At 47.5% G+C, this 13,335-nt stretch overlaps 1 long non-coding RNA gene across 4 annotated transcripts; it reads right to left on the reverse strand.

The window, feature by feature from the left end:
• Nucleotides 1-4,336: 4,336 nt before the first annotated feature.
• On the reverse strand, nucleotides 4,337-10,289 carry LOC311426539. Of its 4 annotated transcripts, none has more exons than XR_014686802.1 (7): nucleotides 10,193-10,289; nucleotides 9,275-9,473; nucleotides 7,868-8,104; nucleotides 6,869-7,049; nucleotides 6,584-6,782; nucleotides 5,669-6,434; nucleotides 4,337-4,547 (listed from the first exon to the last, which is right to left on the reverse strand). It is a non-coding gene; the product is annotated as an uncharacterized lncRNA (long non-coding RNA). The 4 variants fall into 4 exon arrangements; XR_014686804.1 differs by lacking the exon at nucleotides 4,337-4,547 and adding an exon at nucleotides 4,595-5,079; XR_014686803.1 differs by lacking the exon at nucleotides 4,337-4,547 and having other exon boundaries at nucleotides 4,595-6,434; nucleotides 9,342-9,473.
• Nucleotides 10,290-13,335: the final 3,046 nt, after the last annotated feature.

Below are 13,335 nucleotides of genomic sequence, written 5' to 3' on the forward strand. Positions count from 1 at the left end.
GAGGAGCACGGTGCTTCAGGCCAGGCACCCCCCTGTGGATTTGAGAGGTCCTGAGAGCTGAGCCCCTGCTCCCACAGAGGTTTTTCGGACCCCACACTCCCTGTGGGGTCAGATATCTGAGCCACCAGCATCGTGGCACCCCCCTTTTGTGCCGAAATCCTTTTTGGGCATCATCCCAGTACTTGCCCAAAGTGCTTCTCGTTTGCATTCACAAGAGAAACTCCGGAGCCCGGGGAGATCCAGCACGAATGTTACATTTCTCAGCCCCTATCTTCCTCCTAACAGCACTGAGGAATCAGTAAATATTTGTACAGCACCTTAAAAATGCAAAAACACCACTTTAATGCTAACTACCATCATATCCAAAGATGAGCGTTGAAACTGCTACATTATTCCTGAAAATTGGTCTTTTTTTTTTTTTTTTTTCCTATTTCAGATGTTAAAAACGCTTGTTCCTTCAGCGATTTAAAGCATTTTTTTTTAAACATTTGTATCATAATGGAGTGCTTGACTATTTTTTTTTTTATCTTGATCTCCTTCTTCATCTCAGCTGGCTTTATTACAGCACAACAGAATGAGAGAGAATTGCAATACAAAGTAATTCACCCAAAAAAAAATATATGATTATATTACCAATGAGAAAGCACGCGCTGCCTTCACCCCCTAAGCAAAATTTCTACACGTTCAGAGGGACAAAAGAGTTAAATTTAAGGCGCATGACCTTGAAGCAAACATCTCTTGCCCAGAACACTTTAAAAGGGGAGGTATATCCATCCTTGCAAGCATTTACAACAAGTCTAGTTCATGGCACTGGTCGTGAGCGTCTAAAAATAGCATTACAGGTTTGACATCCACCACAAGGTGAACCCGAGTCTAAAATGAATCCAGACATGAAGTGCTGGAAGTAAATACTCCCAGACAAAAGCCCTGAATTCCTGCAGGTGTGAAGGGAGTCCCAGGCACAGTCCTGACATTACCACGCCCTCGTTTTTCACTGAAAATAACATCAGCGCTGTGCACGTCGGTTGCTCCAGCGTGGTTCTTGTTCGAAGCAGGTCGTGATCAGTGTAGCAGGGCCTTATCCTATAAAAACACTCGGGTTCAGCCTGAAAATAAAGCCGAAAATTGGCCCAAGGTGGGAAACGTGAAGCGTGATATAGCGAGAGCGTTTGCTTGAACTGCCAAACTTTTGTTGTGACCCATAAGAGTGCTTTTAAGATACTGCGTTTAATTCGAGTTTTATGGCACCTGTGGAAAACATGCTCTGAACACATCTAACGCTGACTTTCTTCTTCCCTCCTCTCCATTTTCTTGCTTTATGGCTTCTCTCTGCCTTCACCTCCCTGCTTCTGAAAGACTAAAGCAATGACTCTGATGTGACGAGCACAAAATGCTGCGATGCATAAGGAAGGGAGCTCAAAAACCTCGCCTTCAAGGGAAGAAACCTCTCTCCAGCTTATTTCGGAGGCGTTACAAAATAATGGTCAGCCTCCACAGCAGGCTGGGGGACTGCCACAAAGCCCTCTGTCTCCTGGCTTTATTTTTGAAGCTTTCTGAGGTCGTTTGGTAAAGGAGGAGCGTGGAAAAGCTTTGAGAAATGGGATCTGACAACGGGGGGCTGGTGTGTGGTCACGAATGCCAAACCTTGCCTCGTTGACCCAGAAATGTGCCAGAGGAAGGAGGAGCAGCTGGGACCGTTGGGGTGATGGAGCCAGGAGGGCGAACCAGCTGCGGCAGGGACAGCAGGAAAGCAGGGGCTGGCGTGGACAAATCCAAGAAGCTTTCAGCTGAGGAGAAAGCACAGAAACAAAGCATCTTGGCTGTGGCATCCCAAAAAATGGTCTCGCTGCACGGCGCTGGGGCACCACACGTCCCACCTCCTTGCTCACCTCACCTCTGTCACCACTTCGAGGAACCGTATTCCAAAACGAATCTTATTTGGGTTATTTTCTCCTTTTTCTTTTTTTTTTTTGACTATCGTGAAGCAATCTGGCTACGCGATGAGTTTTCAGAGTAACGGAAGGATTTACAAATCTATTTAAGGATTACGTATATATATTTATACACACACACACATTATACATGGAAAAAAAAAACCTCATGCAGCACCATACAGTCTGCTCTGAAGAAAAATTAACTCCAACCCAACCAGGCCTGATACAACACCATATATACATGCCCATTATACACATATAGTGCTATAATTGATATATTTTAGGTATTTTAGATGTATGTATGCATGTACACAGCTTATACAAAGACCACGGAGAAAGGCAGGTTCTCTGGAAGGTGAAAACTATCTTTTCTGACAACCAACCTGAAAGCTGAGGTTCCTAGGCTCCTGGTTGACGTGAATCATGTGCCTGAAGTAGATGAATATTTAAGCAATATTCCCTGAAGCGCAGCTGCCCTCCTGGGATGAGATGATTTCGACAGGCTGCATGGGTAAATAAGGGCCCAAACCCTCTAAAATGATACCAAACACCTTTTAATCGGAAAAATAAAAAGCTCAGCGTGCGGAAATTCAAGAAGAGGAGAGCAGAGTGCTCCTTAGGCAGGGGTGGCAAGGAGCTGGTGAGATCCAGCTTCATCTCCACTGCTTGCTGAGGGGAGGACAGCACCCACAAAGTCAGGAGAGCTCTCCATCAGAGCTGCCACGGCTCAGCGCCACTTCCAGAGCCTCGGAGAGCTCACCAGCTTGGCGACCAGCACCCTTTTCTGCAAGCCAAGCGCTCAATTAGGAGCTATAGATTTCCAATGAATTTTCCTGAGCCTCCAGGAGTGACTGAAAGCCACCTCTTGCGTGATAGCCGCATTGCGGAGCTTCTCGGAGAGGCCAAGCCCCCTCCAGATAACAAAGGAGCCGGCGTGGCAGGTTAAATGACTGATTCCCCTCCTGGTAAAACACATCTGTGGGTGAGATGTGCTTCCCCAGGGGCACTAACACCACCTGAGACAGCCATCCCCAAACAAACCAGTTCATGCTGTCCCCTTTTCACAGCCTCACACTGCTCCGAGCAGCTGCCTGCGGCCGTCCCCACCAGATCTTCACCCCCAAATCCACCTTCTGCTGCCCTCCAGCACCTCCCCAAACCCCAAAACCACGCCAGCGAAGCCCCAGCAACACCTTATCATCGACCTTTCGCACGCTACAATCCTCAAAGCTGCTCGAGGTTAAAAACAAGAGACGCTTAACGCTGAGGGATGCACGCGTGCGGTTGGGGTTGGGCTCGCTCCCCCTGAAAAAAAAAAAATAAAGACAGCCAGTAAAATATGTAGTGATAAGCACAAGTTTGTCCATGTCTCCCACAGTTATTAAGCAATATAAAAAGAGAGAGATGTTTCCAGGCTGAAGCACGGTTTATCGCTGTCTGTTATGTGGCGGAGTGGCAGTGCTCCCGTTTATGGCGTTTTCTCCGGTTTTATTAAATACCCCGAAGACAGGATTATTCGTTTCCTCGCAGCTTTTATGCCGTGCTCGTGGCTACACTACCCGAGTTCTTCACGGATATTATTTAGTTTTACAGCAGCCGAGGAGGCTGGAGGCTGTTAAGGGCTCAGCTTCACCAAGGAGGGAGATGAAGCTGAAAAAAATCCCCGTTGTTTTGGGGTGTAGCCCGAGCTGTGAGACGGTTTTTTGAAATATCCCAGTATCACAGAGCACCTTGGGTGCCCGAATCAAGGCTCCTGCAAGCTATAGGTCCTGAAACGGGGCACTCCAATGAGATCCTGCAGTCCTAAATCACGACGGACACCCTAAAATGGATAAATTTCCCATAAAAGACAAGTTTTAAACAATTTTCCCATTGAATGCGGCAGCAGCAGGGCCCAGCTCAACCTGTCTGAGGCAGCCCCACCTCACGCACACAGCTATCCATTTATTTGCTCCTGCCCCATTGCTTTTGTAGGGCCCCACGAGCCAGGGAGACAGGAACCCAGGGGAGAAAGAGCGAGGTGGCCCCGCAGAGCCAGGGATTTCACCCCGCTGCATGCCGCGGAGACATCCAGGCAGCTGCAGAGCAGCTTTCTGCTCCTGACATCCCCACATTTATTTCTCAGTCAGCGGAGAGAAGCAGGCACTTGTAGGGAGTGATTCATTTGACCCTTGCTAGATGGTCTGCTATTATATTAACAAGCTCTCCGCCGGCTCTGAAGGGACCCTGGGGAACCCTATAGATTTCTGCCGCGAGTGCCATGATCTACACCAGGGGTAGCCAGCCTAACTAGCAGCCTGGACGATTTATAAGCCGCCAAAAAGCGACAGATCACGTTCTAGGGATGCCTGCTTCGCTCTGTTACAGAGGGAGACCGCACAGCAAAATTTGAGGGGGCTAGGAGGAGCGGAGGAGACGAGCCAAAAGCTTTCATTCCGTTGTTTTCGAGCAAGAAGCCACCTTCGTCCTCTGGAAAACACCAGCTCCTGGGTGAGACAACGGCAGAATCAGGCTCCTGGCTCTCAAGCATGAAACCTTCAGAGGCTCCAGCTGCTGAATCCTCCTGCATTAGCACGTTAGCATGTGGGCTGATCTCCAGGGAAAGCTCTGTACCTACACCCAAAAGACAAGCAACAAAGCATATTTGCTTTAAGGTGCACAGAAACAAAACCCTAATAATAATCTGCAGCTGGTCAGTATGCGGACTGGTTATTTTTTCCCCCAAATAAAAGGGCGATTCTCCAAAGCCTAAGTCACTCCTGCTTAAATAGTCATTAAACTCCAGTCTGCAGCACATTAGGCTGAAGAGTTCTGGCAATCAGCTGAAGATTGATGAAATTACGTGCAATTACAAGACGATTTTTGTAAAACGAACCAGTGAGTTCATCTCATGAGTAATCTCAGCCGTATGCCGCTCAAGTCATTCTTTCCTCCTGAACTCGCTGCCCTCGCATTAAAAAGAAGAAAGACAAAACAGCCAAACGTTGATATATCGATGACAGTCAACCATTCCCTTGCCTTTTAGCTCCTGCAGGCAGGAGGAAATCTTGCCTTTGGCTCATTCCTGCTTGCTCCAAGCTTCCCCCTACCACGATGCAAACCTGCGCTGGCCAGGACCTTCTGCTGGCTGCACACTTCAGTTGGACTAAAAATAAGAGAGATCATTAAAAAAGGAGGCCTTGCCTAACGTCTGCCCTCATTAACACAACCCGAGGACTGAAAACTGTCACATATTCGTTCCCTGTCCTTTGTTGTTCATCAGGACGGGAAGGAATTTCACAGATGGGCTCGGGCGCGCTCGCAAAACGTGGGAGGTAACAGGGTGACTCGGTGGCACGAGCAAACAGAAAACCCAAAATCATTTCTGCGCGTGGCAACGTACAAAACGCACCTCCCGTCACGGGGAAGCTCTCCGAGCAAAGCCACAAAATGATTAATCATTCGCCACAGGGAGCTCAGCACTAGATAAACATGTTTTGACTGCGGGATGACTACGGCGAACCCGCAGGTCAGCCACAACCAGAGCTGGGGAAACCCTGCAATGAAATTCCACGAGTGCTCGCTCGGGTTTGTAAACAAAGACCTCTTCGGCTCTTCTCTGGGAATGTTCTTACCGAGTTTTCTTTTTTAAACCCTCAGAGGAAGTCATTTCCCTTTTTTCCTTCCCCCTAGGAGGCTGTCCTTCTGTTCCCAAATGTTCTGGGTTGTCCCAAATGTTCCGGGTTGATACTCACACCACAGGAAAATCCTTTCCATCATTTAAGTCCAGAAGCAAGCTCCGACACCGCTGTCCGATGCTCGGCCAACAGCCCCCTTGCCAGCCCCAGGACGATTCCCCACGAGGACTCTATTTGTTCCCTAATTCCAGAGGTTTCAGCCTAAATTGTTGTTGGTTTTTTTTTTGGATGCTCCTATTTCCTAGCATTCAAATGTCATCGTCCCCTCACAAATTACAAAGGAGGTGCCTTGCGGCGAGCATCCCACTTCCTACAATTATTCGAGGCCGGCTGAGAGCTTATTTCAAACCATTTCGCCGCTCAGGTTGGCGCCACCTCATTTATCATGAGAGCCCTTTATTTTTAATGGAGGCCACAACTTCATCCTGAGCCCTCGTCAATGAGGCTGCAGGTGAAAGCCAACTGGGGACAAATTAGGGATGGTGTTATTACAAAAAACCCCGTGGCCCCGAGCCGTGCCGCTGGGGTTTCAGCAGGAGCAGCAATGGCTTTTTGTTAGCATTCCTGGCCAACTTTGCATCCACCAGACGAGAAGTCTGGAGTTTTAACATTTAAAATCATAAATGGGATTAACTGGTGCGAGATGAAGTAATATTCTTATTAGGGAGTGGATTAAGACAGGGTGCAGGGCTGGGATTTTGTGGGTTAGCTGGCGTTATTTCCTGGTCCCTGGGGATATGCACACGCACGGACACAGGGGCAGCAGCTGGTCGGGGGGTGGATGCTTGCTCACGATGAATTACAGAAAGCGGCTGTCCTCAACCTGTAAATTTGGAAGAAAAAAAAGAAAAAGAAATCAACCTCGTGTCAGCAAGAAACACGTGCTGCAGGGTCCATCACTGGCATACACTTCCTCCACGTTAAAACCAATCCCAGAGAGGCTCAGCCTTTGGGAAAGAAGGAAATCCTTACCCGTTAGAGCAAAGCAGGGACTTGGATGTAGCATCCACGGCCGACGGGGCTGCGTGTTTGGAAATCGCTGCTCTGCGTTTCCTCACGACCTCAGCACGGTTTTTGCAAAGCCCTTCTCCCAGGAGGCCGCAGATCAGATGTGGCATCCGACTTTCCGCGAGGTTTCTGCTTTCCTTCCCCCGTTTTCCAGCTGGGTTAACTAGGCAGGAGGAGGTCAAGCACTTTACAGAAATTCATACAAAAAAGTGTCAGCGTCACAATCAAAAGCCAGGAGCCTCCAAACACCTGCTCTTTTGCTGTCACTATCCCCGGTGTTTCCTTAGTTTTAGGTTTCTTTGCCTTCTGTTATCACCATACTTCTGTTTCTTAGTGCTCAGCAACTGTTTCCTCACTTCTTCCCGAGGCCCAAAATGGCATTTAGCCCACAAGTCTCCCGATCCTTACTGCTGTTCCGCATTGCCTTTGCCTAATGAAGAGAAATAAATGAAAAATAAATGAGAAGTTTTCCTTGCAGAGGTGCGAGTGGCATCGTACAGGATTTCTCCTTTCAGATCGGGATGAAACACAAAAAAAACAGAAAGCGGTGCCTTTCAGATACACCCTCAGAGGGACGAAAAAGATAAAAAAAAAGCCACCAGCAACTCTACTTAATTCTTTAAACAGTACCAGAACTGTGCCGTGCCCAGGGAAGTAATGAACTGAAAGTGTGTCTAGACACAGAATGCTCCCCTGATTAGTATTAACTATTCACATTTAAGTAAAGACAAATAAAATGCTAACCGCTGCCCCTCTACTGTGGCTTTGCCATCTACCTGCAAACGCTGTTCATCACTCACAGGCTGTCTCACGGCTCATTTTAACAATAATTGCTTATCAGGCCGAAAGCAATCAGCAGAAGGCCCGATAATAGGGAGCAACGACAATAACAGCACAATGAATTGGGTTTAAATAGGGCCTTTCCTTTCAAAGGAAACCCCTCATTTCTCCCCAGGCACTTCAGCGCCAAGCCTGCAGCTCGCACCGCGCTATTTTATGAGCTCATCAAATAGTTCCCCTTGCTGGCTTTGCACTTTGCAAAGAAATTTGTCATCGGGACCTTTCTGGTCCACGGGGGCTGCAGCTGAAGGCCAGCTGGGCGCAGAGCAGAATTGGGAGGCAGGACCTAGCACAGATGAGGCAGCTTGGCCTGGGGCCGGCAGGGATGAGGCCCTGGGGATGCACCAGCCCCAAGCACAGCTTCTCATTCACACAGAGCTTTATTTATTTATTTATTTATTTTTAAACCCTCTTCTCTTGTGCTGATCCACAACCGGTGACTTCAGCTGCTGGCTGGCACCCAGGGAGCAGCCAGCCCTGGATATGGGCTCCCTGCTGCCCCTTCTGCTTTGCTTGCATGCTCACAGCAGCACCGTGGTGAAGATCTCGGCTTCAAACCGCAGCCTCCGTCCTGATGAACTCCACGAGAAGACACGAGGCAGCTTTTCCGAGGCTTCCCTCTGCTCACGTCACACTGCTTTCCTGCTGAACTGTTTCAAATCGTTCTGTTTTAATAAAACACACAAAGCCAATAGTACCCAAAGCAAAACTAAAAGAGAGGGAGAAAAAGCAGAAGCTAAGATTTCTCTTGACAAGTCTCCAAACCATGGCATACACAAATACCAAGCTTCTTCTGCTTGTAATCCCTGATGCTCAGGGCACACCTGCCCATCAGTGACCCAGAAATGTCATCTTCTCTCCACCACAGCCTTCCCAAAAATCCAACCCAGGAATATTTGCACAAGCTTGGCCCAACTAGGCTTATCTGGAGGCTGAGGGGGAATTTCCATGTTATTTACAGTACTAAGCATCAGGGAAATCCCAGTTACAACCGGGAGCTGGCAGAAACCCACACTTACAACTACGTTCAGTGCTGCACAGGCACTGAATGCTGTTCAGAGACCAAGTTATCTCCTCGCTTCATAAATAGGAGCCACCCTCTCTACCACTAGCAATGGTGCTAAGCTGGGAAGTTACAAAACAGACTGCTGGAAATGCCAAAAAGCTACTCGCTAAATGCTAGAGGCACACGAGTGGATAGTAAATGCTTAGAGTTACCAGTAATAATCTCAGTGCATCATGAATATATTTGTTACACCGTGCATAAAAAAAGAAAACAGTTCGTACTTCTTCATTATATCCCAGCAGCAAGGTAATGAATCCATTAGGGTATTATTATTTGGAAGACAAGTAATTGGCCACGTAAGCCTGCACTCTGCTATTCAAAACTATTGAGGGTGAACTTTTTCATAGTCCTTTGACATTTGTTTTTTTTAAAGGGCCACAGAAATCCAAAACGTACGAAAATTGTGGTCTCAACCGATGATTTGAATAAACTATCATCAAATCGATATTGAATTCATCCCTCCAAAGATGCATTAGAGAAGATCATAGGTTGTGCTAGTAAATTCAGCTTTTAACCTTGGGGAGAGGCACACGACCTCACATCAATTCTGCAGTGTTATTCTGAGAGACAGTAACAAGATGAAACAAAATACCCTGTGGATTTAACTTACAATACAAACCCAATGTACCTTTGCATGATCATATAGTGTTCCTTCCAAAAGAAAAAATTCAATATTCTGATAAAGTTATCTCATAAAAAAAAAAGATGTATCACAGCCCAAAACTTTTTTTAGGCTTTAGAGCACGTACCAGGGAGTGGTTAGTCATTTTTTTCTATGCTCCTGAAAGCTGCAACCAAGAGAGATGGTACATTTACCCGACGTGCTACAAGACAGAGAAAATTGCCCATGCTGTGCTCTCCAGTAGATGTTCTTCGGTTTATGCCAACCAGAATTGGTGTTTATTCCTGATGCACACCCCACGTAGCACAGGTGCCCTGGAACAACACCTGAAAAAAGAAGGATCCTCTGGTAACAAAGGCTTCAACCACCAGGTTTAGGGACTTCAGATTCCAAAATACAGATTCCAACCCCCGTGCCACCAGGGATTTGTGGCCAGGCATTGAGGAAGGTGCAGATTTTATCCACCGAGATGACCCAAGGGACAACAGATTTCTCTCGAAGCATCTTTAGATGGCTGCATTTTTTCGGGAAGCGCTCATTAGAGCCATAATAAGCAGAAAGCTCATCTGGCTATTAACCAAAAATAATTTAGCTCTGACTTGCTAAAATGTTTTAAAAAATTAACATAGGCTATTTATCTCAAAGATTTCTTTTTGAAGGCAAAGGAAAGTTCAAAACGCTTTTATGGTTATTTAAGCGTTAAGTAACATGCTTAGTTTGGACACAATTAACATTTCACTTCTTTAACAAAATAAACCCAAGCTTACAAAATTTTGATTTAGTGGGTTTCCAGACACGTATTTCAACACCACAAATATTTAAAGGGAGCTTTACAAAACCCCAACATTGTTATTTTAAATCCACTTCCAGGCTTCAGAAGCAGCCTTTAAAACCCGAAGCACGGAACCACTGAGCCCAAACAACGAGCATAGCCAGCATACTGCAGCAAACCCCCAAAGCACCCTTTTCCAACACCATTTTTGTGGAAAACACTGGGAAAGGAGACCACGACAAGGGGCGAGCGCCACCTGCGAGGCGCAGTTACCTGGGGCGAAGGCCCCGCGCGCAGCATGGCGGCAGTGTGCCCATGGCCGCCCTTTGTGATTGAAATGAGAGCCAGGGCCTCCCGCCGGGCCTCCCCCTCCCCAGCCGGCCTTGATGAGGAGCACACGGCCCCGCTTTTATGAACACCTGTGTCTAAAGCCCACAAATAATTAGCTTAGCCTCCCTATTTCCCTCCAATAATGGTGTAATTTGCCATGCCTTTCAGCCCCGGGACAGCTGGTGCTATTGAAAAATCACCTCAGGATTAGGCCGTAACTCCCCGGCCTCCCTCTTTGGGGGCTTCACACATCTCCATGGCAACACACTTAGGCTGCAAATTATCACCTCTAATGATAACTAGGAAAGTCTATCTTATTTTATTCCGCTTATGTCCGTCATAAAATATAACGGGTGACAACTGCCAAGTAGCTGGGACGTACCCTCACCTTGCCCAGCAGCTTGGTTTTTGGTGGTATTTCGCCAGTCGCTGTGTTTAAGGCTGGAAAGCAGCCGTGTGGCTTTGGGGGGCTGTCACCCCCAGTGGTACGGGGACAAGGGACAGTCACGGGGCTCCCTGAGCCATGTAATCCCTGCACAAAGCCCTCCAACAGGGTCTTGGGTGTCATTTGGTGCCATGCTGATGAAGGGTGCTGCGTGGCAAAGCCTCAGCTGTAACACATCACAAGCATCCTCCTTAAAAAAAGAAGATCCTGTCCCTCTGTGCCTCCTGCCTACCAGAATTAGAGAAGATGGAGGTGGCCCAAATCTCACCATGGTGTGGGGAAAGGTTAAGATTTACATGAAAATGCGATTTTTCACCCCTTGGTTCGATGCTATAAGCAGGAAGGGTGAGAACCCTTCCCTCCCCAGCAGAGAGGCTGCTGAGTAAACCAACACAGCTCAGCCACGACACTGAGCATCTCTCTACACCTTGGTGAGGGTTTATGTGTATGTTTGACCATGCTGGTCCCACCAGAGGTTTTGCCCAGAGGTAAAACTTGGCTGCAGTACAAAACATCACCCTTCCAGCTGCGAGCATCACTGGGTCAAGGCAGGGGAAAGCTAGATGTGCAGAGAAGTGTTATCGGCACCTTTGTACCAAATGACAGCAAAGGCACAGTGAGAGTTGGAGCATCAAAGCCAGCTCTGGCAAAGCAAAATCAGAGCCAAGCTTTTCTAAACCCTTGCGTGTGCGTTTGTAGCCAGATCATTTATATTTATCCTCAAAGAGTCCCAGTGTTCTCCCCCCCATGTTCACAGCCTCTGCCCAGGGTTTGGCCTGTGCAGCCACATCATCTGCACACCAAAAAAAAAGGACAACAGGGCACCGAGCAGATCTGAGCAGTGATGGGGAGGTGGAGGGGAGGCGGTGCAAAAGGGCAAGACATGCTCAGGCACGAAGGAGAAATAGAGAGATTATCAGGGAAGTCAGGTGCTTAAATTCACGTCACCCTCCCTGACCGGAGCTGACATGACAGTCGGTTCGTGCAAGCCAGTGACCTTGGCTGCACTACAAGGGTGATGTTTTCTCAGGGATGAAATGTCCCCGCATAATTTCCGTAGTGCATTGGGGAGAAATTGGTGAACATCTGACAGGCGGAGCTTCTTGTTTTTTTTTTCTTCTTTGTGTTTACATTGCTCATGCTCCCAGTGAAAACTGTTTTCAGTCAAAGGCTTTAGGACCTGTCTCACCTCAGGAAAAAGCAGCTCTTTAGGAAAGCTGTCCTCGTGCCAGCGTGGGGAGGATTCCCTCGGAGAGCTGCCCACATGCAGCCAGGCAGCAGCACCACGATGGGGAGGCATTTATGGCCCCCCCCAGCACCCTTTGGACTCCCAGAGCCAATATGTAGGGTGCTCTAAGTCACTCTTTGGAGCAAGACCGCTGGTGTATCTCCTCAGCCTGGCATCCTACAGACACTGACCTTCCTCCTCCTCACTGGGCTCGGCCAGATCAAGTATCCTCCCACACTGCAGTTGCAGTCTGGCCCTACTCCCTTCGGGTTATTATTAAGCCTGCCCACATCCTATAAAGACCACAGGAGTCATCCTCGTGAAGAGCTAAAAGAAACTCTCCACCGACTGTTAGCAAGCCAACACCTAGGATACACTGCTAAGCAGCTCTAGGTCTATTCACTAGACCGCAAACTATGAACTGACTGGCTTAAAGAGGGGTTTTGAAGTGGATTTTCTTCTCTCCCACTGCAAGACATGTAACAATCAATATTTGAAGAAATATGTTCCAAACACAAGTTGTTTGGAAGCGGAGTTCTAGAAAACACCTTAAAGCCAGCTCCAATCTGGAGCTCCAGGACTGTTACTCATCCCCATTTCTTGGTGCTAGGAGGGTGAATCACAGGCAGCACTTGGCATTTCCCTTCAGAATTTGATAGTTTTTATCTGCTTTTACAAAACTTGATAAGACATCAACATCCGTAGAACATTTAATTTGATTTTCCTTCTTATCTGATCAGCTCAGGAGGGCATGAGCTTTCTCCTTGGGGGAGCTAAATGACCTCTTAGCAGGGCATCCTGCAGCATCTTTCTGTGCCTCTTCCTCCACCTCAGCTCTTTGGGGAAGGTTTGGTATTTGGAGAAACCAAAGGAGGAGGGAGGAAGGTTGGAGGGAAAGCATCAGTCCAGATATGGCTGAGATGAAAAAGGAGGAGAGGATGGATAGGAGAAGGACCACTCAGCCTTGGTGAAGTCTGGGGCTTTGCTAGTGGTTTTAAGTGACCCTCAGCTACAAGAAAATGTGAAGAGCCATTTCTGTAAAAGCCAGAGTCCAATTCTAGATGAGCTTTTAGCTTAAAAAAGCTAAACCAGAAACACGCACGTATTCTTGCAGGCTGCCGGGAAAATATGCTTCAGAGAAATTGTGCCATGCCCAAACTCCATTTAGCTGTTAGCAGCTATATCTAAAATACATACAATTAACAGGCTTGAGCATCTGGGAAGACCAAATGGCTTTAAAATATACTATATTGTTGCTACACTCATATCAAAAGCACTCTAAAATAAAATAGACCCTCCACAAGTCAACCTTTGAGCCGAAGCAGCGTCCCTAGTCTGGGAATCATAAAGCCAACGCTGTGCTGCAACCCGGGAGGGAAAGACAGTGCAGTAAAGACATTTTGCAGCTTTGAA

This window comes from Aythya ferina, assembly GCF_964211825.1.
Source record: "Aythya ferina genome assembly, chromosome: W".
In the NCBI taxonomy this organism is placed as follows: domain Eukaryota; kingdom Metazoa; phylum Chordata; class Aves; order Anseriformes; family Anatidae; genus Aythya; species Aythya ferina.